At 44.9% G+C, this 8412-nt stretch overlaps 2 long non-coding RNA genes across 2 annotated transcripts; both read left to right on the top strand.

Moving 5' to 3' along the window:
• The first annotated feature begins 216 nt into the window (after positions 1–216).
• On the top strand, positions 217–1756 carry LOC129625907 (uncharacterized). The gene is made up of 3 exons (XR_008701649.1): positions 217–281; positions 521–719; positions 1281–1756. It is a non-coding gene; the product is annotated as an uncharacterized LOC129625907 (long non-coding RNA).
• A 3937-nt stretch (positions 1757–5693) lies between these two features.
• LOC129625906 (uncharacterized) lies at positions 5694–8296 on the top strand. Its single transcript, XR_008701648.1, has 3 exons — positions 5694–5810; positions 6419–6529; positions 8168–8296. It is a non-coding gene; the product is annotated as an uncharacterized LOC129625906 (long non-coding RNA).
• The last annotated feature ends 116 nt before the right edge of the window (positions 8297–8412 follow it).

The raw sequence follows: 8412 nt of genomic DNA, 5'->3' as shown, positions 1-8412 counted from the left end.
TGGCTCGGCAGAGACCAAGCGCGCGGAAGGCGGAGCCACGCAGCGCCGCGCGTCCTCCTCCCGCCGACGTGCACACGCAGCCAATCCACGGCCGCGCAGCTGTCCGAGCGCAAGAACAGACGCCGCTTTGGCGCAAGCGCACTATGCGCGGGGACGTGACGGCAAGCTTCCGCTGACCCCTCAGTAAGGTGAGAGGGAAGGGACAATCTTGGTAACGACGACGCCATGAGCGCGAGGAGGAGCCGCGGAAGCCTAAGAAAGATGCCACCGAGGAAAGCGAGGTTAAACAGGAGCTTCATCCAATCCGTCACAGCATGTCCCTCGAGCAGCGGGGCAGAACACGGCCCTGCCTTACCCGAGGCGTCCTTTGGAGCCCAAGCCTTGCTCCCCGGGGGCCCCAAGTTGCCCCTCAGGGTTTAGCCCTTGCTTGTTTTCCCCTAACCTTGCAAGTCCCTTAGGACCTTGTTCAGAACGTTCATTGTTTTGTGTAGTAGTAACTTTAGTGTCTGTTCATGCCTAGCGGCCTCTTTTGACAGATGTGAGCCCTGAGATCCAAAGAGGGGAAATGATTTTTTAAGGCTTTCGAGCGTGTTGGAACCAGCTGAGGACTCCTTAGGGGAGAAAGGTGGCATCAGAATATCTGAGCATTCTTCCAGAGAGCGTGTCCTTGCTACGCGCTCGGTTAGTAGTTCACAAGTGTGGTTCTGGACCGGCAGCAGGTGCATTACCTGGGAATTCGATTAGATTCACATTCTCAGATCCCACTCAGATCCATTGAATCAGAAAGTCTGGGGTGGGGCCCATAATCAGAGTTTCAGCCAGCCCGCCAGGTGGTGCCCTGCGCACACTGTACAAAGTAACAGGCACATGGGTCCTGTGTGGTGGGTTTATAGAGCCAAAGTAACTTGCTCTGAACCACTCAGCTAGTATCTGGGTCTGTCTGATTTCAAAGTCTGCACCCTGGGGAGTTTCCTGCAGGTCCAGTGGTTAGAACTCGATATGCTTTCTCTCCCCTGGAATCTGGTTCAATCCCTGGTACCTGAACAAAGACCCCGCAAACTAGAGGAGCACCAAAGATGATACACACTGCACCAGACATTACTTTGTCCACACCCGGTGGGATGGCCATATACCTGACATGGGTGTACAGCTTTCGTCCTCACTTTCACATTATGAGCCCTCCCTCCTCTGAACCATCTCCCCTATGCAAACTTAGAGTAAAGCCTAACCAGCTCACTCCAGTTTGGACATGCATCACTGATATAAAACCTATTTTACAGACTCCCTGATGGCATGCAGTGCTGGAGATAGATCATTCTATCACAGAATGTTGGAAGAATACCTGGCCTGGAGTCAGAGACAGAAAAAGGAAGCTTTTAGCCTGCTGGGTCTAGTGGCAGAGGATTGTAATGGGGAATCTGATCTGGGCTGTTAGGGAACTGAACTCGGAGGGAAGAGTAGGAGTTAAGAAGAGGAAGAGGGAGGGGAAAGGAGGAGAGTATTCCAGGAGATGAAACCACGTCTGCTATTGGTGAGGAATAAATCCACAAGTTAGGGAGGGAAGGGGAGACTCGTGCTGAATAAGCTTCTTCCAGTTTTATTGAAAAATGATGTGTGTCACTGTAAGTTTAAGGTCCACGGCATGATGGTTTGACTTACGTACAGTTTGAGATGTTTACCAGAGTAGGATTGGCTAACACCCACCTTCTGAGATAGACACAATAAAGAGAAAAGAAAGACAAATATGAAAAAGGAAAAATAAAGTCTCCTGTGATGAGATCTCTTAGGATTTACTCTCTTTTTTTAATTTTAAAAATTATGTATGTATCTTTGGCTGCACTGGGTCTCCGTTGCTGAGCTCGGGCTTTCTCTAGTTGCAGCAAGTGGGAGCAACTCTGTAGTTGTAGTGCGTGGGCTTCTTATTGAGGTAGCGTCTCTTGTTCCCCAGTGTGGGCTCTAGGGCCACGTGGGCTCAGCAGTTGTGGCACATGGGCGTAGTTGCCAGGCAGGTAGAATATTCCTGGAGCAGGGACTGAACCTGTTTCCCCTGCATTGGCAGATGGATTTGTAACCACTGGCCCACCAGAAAAGTCCAGAATTTCACCATTTTTCAATGTGTAGCTCTGTGACCCAGTGCAGTGCATTTGCTGGTGGTCGCATCCATTTTCAGAACACCTTCATCCTACAAAACTGAAACTCGGTGCTCATTAAACTGTTAACTCCCCACTCTCCCTTCCCCTCAACACCTGGCAATTACCATTCTACTTTCTGTCTCTGAATTTGACTGAGTTCCTCGTTAAGAGTGTAATGGCAGCATTTGTCTTTTCCTTGTTTCACTTAGCAACACATCTTCAAGGTTCATCTGTGTCATAGCATGTCACATTTCCTTCTTTTGTAAGGTTGAATAATAACTTTCTTAAATGTCCACAGTGTATACATTCTGTTTATCCATTTATCTATTGAGGGATCCTTGGGCTGCTTCCACCTTTTTGCTATGGTGAATACTACTACAATGAAAAAGTGTACAAAGCATCTGTTCAAGTCTCTGCTTTCAATTCTTCTGGGTATATACTCAGAGTGGAATTGCTGAATCATATCATACTGCCTTTAATTTTTTGAATTACTGCCATACTATTTTCCATTCCCACCAAGAATACACAAGAGTTCCAATTTCTCTACATTCTCATCAACACTTGTTATTTTTTTTAAAACAGTCAACCTAATGAGTGTAAAGTGGCACGCATCGTGTTTTGATTTGCATTTCTGTAATGATTAGTGATGTCAAGCATCTTTTCACTTGCTTGCTGACCATCTGTTTCTCTTTTTTGGAGAAATGTCCATTCCAAAACTTTGCCTATTTTTGAGTCTAGTCTTTTGGGTTTTTGTTGTTGAGTTCTAGGGGTTTTATGTATAGACTAGATATTAATCCCTTATATGTAATTTGCAAATACCTCCTCCCATTCTGTAAGTTTCCTTTTTACTTTGTTGGTCATGTCCTTTTTAGGGGGAGTGGGGCAGATTATATGTTCATAAGAATATATAATCAAAACCTTTGTCAAGTGCTAAGTACCAGGTCAATAAAACTTTTATTGTAAAGTTTGCACTATGTCATCAGGGAAATAAAACAAGAAGTGTCCTTTAATAAACAAAAGTTTTAAATTTTAATAAAGTGCAGTTTGTCTAATTTTTTGATTGTTGTTGCCTGTGCCTTTGGTGTTACATTCAAGAAATCACTGTCAGTCCTATGTCATCGAGTTTTTTCATGTTCTGTTTTATAGTTTTAGCTCTTACGTTTAGGTCTTTGGTCTGAGTTAATTTTTAGTGTTAGGTAAAGGTCCACCTTTATTCTTTTACATGTGGATATCCAGTTTTCCCAGCACCATTTGTTCAAGACTGTCCTTTTACCACTGAATGGTTTTGGTATCATTTGACCATATATGTGAGGGTTTATATCAGGGCTGTCTACTTTATTCCATTGGTCTGTTTGTCTGTCTTTATGCCAGTGCCACTCTTTTGATTACTATAGCTGTGTTAAGCTTTGAAATTAGGAAGTGTGAGTCCTCCAACTTTGTTCTTATTTTTCAAATTGTTTCACTTATTGGATATCCCTAGAGATTCCATATGAATTTTAGAATGAGTTTTTCTACTTCTGCCAAAAAAAAAAGTCATTGGGATTTTGATAGAGAATGCAGTGATTCTGTAGATTGCTTTGTAGTAACAATATTAAGTCTTCTAATCCATGAGCATGAAATGGTTTTCCGTTTATTTGTATATTTTTAAATTGCATTCAGTGATGTTTTGTAGTTTTTTTGACATGTAAGTCTTTCACCTACTTGGTTAATTCCTAAGTAGTTTATTCTTTTTGATGCTATTGTAAGTGGAATTATTTTCTTAATTTACTTTTTGGATTTTAAAAGTAATTTGTATTTATTTATGGCTGTGCTGAGTCTTTGTTGCTGTGCAGACTTCTCTGTAGTTGTGGCAAGCAGGTTTCTCATTGCGGTGGCTCCTCTTGTTGCAGAGCACCGGCTCTAGGGCACAGGCTCAGGAGTTGTGGCGCACAGGCTTATCAGCTCTGCGGCATGCAGAACCTTCCTAGAGCAGGGATGGAACCTGCGTCTCCTGCATTGACAGGCAGAGTCTTTACCACTGAGCCACCAGGGAAGCCCCTCCTTTTCAGGTATCTCATTGCAGAGAAATAGCTGATTTTTGTATCTTATAGCATCGCTGAATCCATGTATTAGTTTAACAGTTTTTCTGTGTCTAGAATCTTCCGGGTTTTCTACATACTGATCATACCATATGCAGAGATAACTATTTCTTCCCCCTAAGAAGAGTTAATTCTTTATACGTCATATTGTATCGTATTTTGAAGCTCTGATTGGAACCTCAAGATTCACTACATTTATCTTTACGGGCGAGGAGGACAGTGTCACAGAAGTTTTATTTGGAAAGCTGCTTAGATCCTGCAGTCCAGCCCAAGGTCACTTGGTTAAGTTCGAGGTCCAACAGGCATCTTAAACCTCATCTGTGTTCCTCCTCTTATCTTTCTGTGCTGTGCTTAGTCTCTCAGTCGTGTTCGACTCTTTGTGACCCATGGATTATAGCCTGCCAGGCTCCTCTGTCCATGGAGATTTCTCCAGGCAAGAATACTGGAGTGGGTTGCCATGCCCTCCTCCAGGGGATCTTCCCAACTGAGGGATTGAACCCAGGTCTCCGGCATTGCAGGGGGATTCTTTACTGTCTGAGCCACCAGGGAAGCCCAAGAATACTGGAGTGGGTAGCCTGTCCCTTCTCCAGAGGATCTTCCCAGCCCAGGGATGGAACCCGGGTCTCCTGCATTATAGGATTCTTAACCTGCTGAGCTATCAGGGAAGCCCCTTAGCCTTCTAGGAGCAAAGCCAAGCTGGCAGCGTGGAACGTCCTTGCCTAGAAGGCATTCATGGCACTGAGATTGGTTCCCTTTCTTCCTTTCACCCAAAGCTTTCCTTATCTTAGGAAGTGGGGAATTTGGCTGAAACCCAGTGGATCCATCTGGTTAAAATAAACGTCTTGGGTGGTCTAAGATGGAAAAGAACTTGATGAAGAGTCAGATTTGGAAGGAGAAATTTTGGCTTTGTGAGGTTGGGTTTTTTTTTTTTTTTTTTTTTTTAGCACCAGTTAAACGTGTGTCCCTCTTGGGACCGAGAGTGTTCGCTCAGTTGAGCCCCTGTAACGCCGCAGCTGCTTGTAGCAGGCTTTGGAGGGAGATGTGCTCTGAGGGGAGAGAAACAGATGGAATCACAGAAACCAGGTGCCCTGGTGGGGAAGAACTAAGGTGCTGTGAAGAGAGCACTGGTTGTGAACTAGAGGCCCGAGTTTCTTCTTTTTGCCTAAAAGAAATATTTTACTAGCATTTTTGAGCCCTCGCATGTGTGCAGGCTAAATTGCTTCAGTTGTGTCTGACTCTGCAGCCCTAGGGAACTGTAGCCTGCCAAGCTCCCCTGTCCATGGGATTCTCCAGGCAAGAATACTGGAGTATACTGCCATGCCCTCTTCAGGGGGATCTTCCCAACCCAGGGATCGAACCCACGCCTCTTGTCTCCTGCGTGGGCAGGCTGGTTCTTTACTAGTGCCACCTGGGAAGCCCATTGATCCCTTACCAGGTGCCAGCTTTACTAAATGTTTTACATACATTTGTTTTTCTCTCAAAGCTGGCTGGGATCTTAGTCATTATACTGAACTCCTCTCCTGTACACAGCAGTCCTTCCCTTATCCAGAGTATGTGTTCCAGGACCTTCAGTGGATGCCTGAAACTGTGGGTATCCTAGGTATGCTATGTTTTCCCTACGTGTACATACCTACGATAAGGCTTAATTTATAAATGAGGTACAGGAAGAGCATATCTGAATTGCCAGCATCACTACTGCTGTACTTTGGGGCCACTATTAAATAAAATAAGGGTGACTTGAACACAAGCACAGAAGTACAGCAACGGTGGATCTGATAACCGAGCAGGCTCCTGAGTAACAGGCGGGGTGAGTAGCATATACAGCATGAACACACAGGATAAGGGGATGATTCAGGTTCCAGGCCTGGAGGGTGGGAGATTTCATTATGCTACTCAGGACAGCATGCAATTTAAAACTCATGAACTGTTTCTTTCTGGCATTTTCCAGTTAATATTTTCAGACCAAGGTTGACCATGGATAAATTAATGTAGAAAGTAAAACTATGGATGGGAGATTACTGTACCTTAAAATTTGTAGTGAATGTGGACTACTTATGTAATGAAAATGACCATCTCAAGAAGGCTACACTTAACCTTCAGGCCGCTACAGCTTTGAGAAATCGAATGGTTTTAGGGGACTACTTGGTGGTAGCCTTCTTCTCACCTTGTAACTTTGAAAGATGATATGCTGTCTTCCCAACCCAACAGTTTCCTTGGGTAAATCAGAACCCTGATTATAAACGATCAGGTCCCTGGAGCAGCAGCAAGAGAATCTTCTTTGACATCACTGAAGGGTGCAGATTCCTGGACTCTCTGCGGGTAAGGTCTGCACACCTTTGTAAGCTCTCTTGATGCATTAGGACTACTTCTCTGGGCCATCAGTCCCCGTTCTGCCACTTAGAAGCTGTGTGGTATTAGGCAAGTTACTTTAATCGTTCTGTATTACTCTCAGCCCTGTGCTGAGAAGCCAGGTAAGAACAATAACATAGAGATTATCCTATTTCATTCTCCGAAAAGATGAGTATTACTGTTCCTTTTTACTGATGAGGAAACTGAAGCTTGGAAGTAGTAGACCAAATTGCCTGTGGTCATAACAGCTAATTAAGTGACAGAGCCAGAACTTGTACCCAGGCTTAGATCACAGAGGAATGCTTTGGCAAACAGTAACACTGGCAGTAGGGATGATTATTTCCACATCTCCCCTGAGTTTATTCTCTAAAGTTTCAGGGGCTAACACAGAAGGGTTACAGCCAGACCAAGGCATACTTGGCCCCTCTCCTCTGGGAGCTTTCACATTTGCAGCTTCCCAACTAAAGTGTCCTTTTACAATCCAGAGTCCTAAATTGTACCCTGAAAGTGTTAAGTCTCTCAGTCATATCTGACCCTTTGCAACCCTGTGGACTGTAGCCCGCCAGGCTCCTGTGTCCATGGGATTTCCCAGGCAAGAATACTGGGGTGGGTAGACATTTCCTTCTTCAGAGGATCTTCCCGACCCAGGGATCAAACCTGCGTCTCCTGCACTGCAAGCAGGTTCTTTACCACTGAGCCACCAGGGAAGCCCCTGAGTCCTTCTAGCATGTTCTTATTCTGCCAAACCCCAAGGCTAACTGTCCAGCTTGAGGGATACTGACAGGGAAGTGGGAAAACCAGGACCCTGGATAAATGGCTAAGGGAGCTGGGGCACTGTAATCTGGGGAACTTGAGCAGGGAGACTCCATTTCCAAATTCCTGACAACTGACCTGTGGTAGAGATTAGACGTCCTCCATCTAGGTACATCTAGGTGTACTGGGGAGAAATCAGTAAGCCAATTTGGCTCAATGAGAGAAACTTCTAGTGCTTAGCTCAAACCATGTTAGATAGCTGGATGCCAGCAGGCAGTGAACCATCCATCATTAGTTTACATAAAGGAGAGACTGACTTCAGAGTGACCTTAAAGCCAAGAGAGACTTGAATTCATACCCTGGTTTCACTCCACACTAGCTGTGTAAGTTTGGGCAAGTAACTTAACAAATCCCATTTCTTTAGCTATGAGAAGAGCATCTCATTTTTTGGTGAATATTAAGTGTATACAAGAGTTAATGTTTGGGTTGTTAAGTCATTTCATCATAACAGAAATGCAACACACAGCTAGTTTAAGCAAAAAGGGGAATTTACTAGCTTACATAATAGGGAATTTCAGAGATGGTGCTGGTTTTAGATATGACTAGAGTCCATATATCGTCTCTGCTGCTTTCTGTGCTGGCTTCACACTGTCGTCACACTCTTTCCTCATTAGGACAGCAGGACAACAAAGCTGCCAGCTCCCCATCTCCTTATAGCTTAGCATCCCCAAAGCGGAACTTTTGACCCCAGGGAAGGCTGGTCCAGCTTGGGATACAGATGCTCCCTGCACACTGATGAAAGGATACAGGACTTCCCTGATGGTCCAGTAGTTAAGAACCCATTTGCCAATGCAGGGGACGTGGGAATGATCCCTGGTCCGAGAAGATTCCACATGCTGCAGGAGAACTAAGCCTGTGGGTCACTACCAAAGTCTGCATTACTTCAACGAGAAGCCACTGCAGCGATAAATAAGTGTCCGCATCGCAACTAGTGAGTAGCCACTGCTAGCTGCAACCAGAGAAAGCCCTCGTGCAGCAATGAAGACGCAGCACAACCCAAAATAAGTAAGTAATTAAAAAGATACGGAATGCAGTTGGGG

This window comes from Bubalus kerabau, chromosome 13 (assembly GCF_029407905.1).
Source record: "Bubalus kerabau isolate K-KA32 ecotype Philippines breed swamp buffalo chromosome 13, PCC_UOA_SB_1v2, whole genome shotgun sequence".
In the NCBI taxonomy this organism is placed as follows: Eukaryota; Metazoa; Chordata; class Mammalia; order Artiodactyla; family Bovidae; genus Bubalus; species Bubalus kerabau.
Note: the sequence above shows the minus strand (reverse complement) of the source record. Positions and strands in the feature narration are given on the sequence as shown.